This window comes from Sminthopsis crassicaudata, chromosome 6, assembly GCF_048593235.1.
Source record: "Sminthopsis crassicaudata isolate SCR6 chromosome 6, ASM4859323v1, whole genome shotgun sequence".
Lineage (NCBI taxonomy): Eukaryota > Metazoa > Chordata > Mammalia > Dasyuromorphia > Dasyuridae > Sminthopsis > Sminthopsis crassicaudata.
Genome location: NC_133622.1, coordinates 240,347,891 through 240,349,596, shown reverse-complemented (window position 1 = coordinate 240,349,596; position 1,706 = coordinate 240,347,891). Strand labels below are relative to the sequence as shown.

General features: G+C 50.4%; 1 pseudogene; it reads left to right on the top strand.

Annotated features, from left to right (window-relative positions):
• Positions 1-549: 549 nt before the first annotated feature.
• Positions 550-1,464, top strand: LOC141547464 (ELL-associated factor 1 pseudogene; annotated as a pseudogene).
• Positions 1,465-1,706: the final 242 nt, after the last annotated feature.

Below are 1,706 nucleotides of genomic sequence, written 5' to 3'. Positions count from 1 at the left end.
TGATGGATTTCTGTTAAAAGGCCATGACCACCCTATGTTCTAAATCAAAAGAGAGGGGGAGATGTTAGGATTAGAAGGTGAGAACTCAGGTTGTCTAAACAATTCTCTAGCCCAGAGTTCACACCTTTAGGGGTTAACACCTTTAGACTTCTGAAAAGGAGTTTACACATTTAAAGGAGTTTTCACCTTTAAAAGGAGCAAGATGATTGGTTGAAGTATTTCCCACAAGCCCCTGGGTTCTCACATGCTCATTCTCTAGGAGGATAAAAGAAGACAACATGGGGTCTGGGAAGCAGTCTGGATTTGGGAAGGACTAGAGCTGGAGGAGATTCAGAGCCAGCATTCAGGAAGAAGAAGAAGAGGCTGGCTGGAAACCTGCTCACAGAGGAAAAGATTCTATAGAAAAGAAACCTGTTCCCCGGGAAGGATTCGAACTGAGAGACTATCAGAACTTTACAGAGCAGGACTATACTGAGAGGCAGTAAGGAGGCCGCCCCAGGAGCCACACCAGGCAGTGACTACAGCCAGCTTGAAGACAGGGAGAGAGCCATGAAGAGCACCAGGAACCCGCTGTTGGACGGCAAGGAGCACTGCCTGACTCTCGGGGACAGCTTTGAGAAGAGGCCCAAGTCCTCGTTCCACACGATCCGCTATGATTTGAAGCCGGCCTCTGTAGACCCATCAGGGGAAGGAGAGCTCCAGGTGGGCAAGGGAGACGAGGTCAAGGTCTGGCTGCCTCATTTCCCTGGCGCTGCAGCCCCAAAGACTGTCTTCAAAGGAAACAAAAGACCCTATGAGAGAGACTGTATTCTCATCATTAATCACGATACCGGCGAATGTGTGTTGGAAAAACTCAGCAGCAGCGTTCAGGTCAAGAAGCTGAGAACTGAGGGAGGGAGCAAAACCCAGGCAAGAGTGGAACCGCCCCCTGCACCGGCACCGCCCACTCCCATAGCATTCCGAGCCGCAGGGAAGACACCTGTTGGGCCAAAAGCCTGTCCAGTGAAAGAGGATGCTCCCGGGGAACTCCAGTTGGAGGACATTAAGAGAGAGCTGAGAGCCGAGATGAATCGGATGGAGACCCTCAGAGACAGCAGCACCTCAGACTCTGACAGCTCCAGCAGTGAAGAGGAGGAGCCTGCCCCAGGTGCCTCGGCCTCCCAGCATCCTCCTCTCCCTCACAGAATCCCTGTGGGGAACCAAAGCAGCCAGCTCCCCGAGACAAACCAGCTGATGAGCATATTGCGAGAAGATTTACAACTCAGTGACTCTAAGAGCTCCAGCACTGAAGACCAGGAGCCTGTCACAGCCAAAGCCTCCTCCTCCCAGCGTCCTCCTCTGCAGTCACCTCACAGAAGCCCTATGGAGAACAGCAGCAGCCGGCTCCCTGGGAATCACCAGCTGATGAGCATATTGCAACAAGATTTACAACTCACTGACTCTGACAGTGACAGCAACGTCTAACCTTGGAACTTCCTGCATCTCTCTTTGTTAGAACGTCTGGATAGATGAAGGACACAAGCAGAAACCCACCCCAAGGAGAGCATTTGGCCCTTAGTGAGCCCTGAGTCTCACTGAACCTGAGCAGAGTACAAGTGCACTTGTATATATTATGGGAATACACTTTTACCTCAAAATCTGGGTAGCATAAAAAAGTAAAATAAAATAAAAATAAATAAATAAAAACAATTTCCCAGATCTGTTGG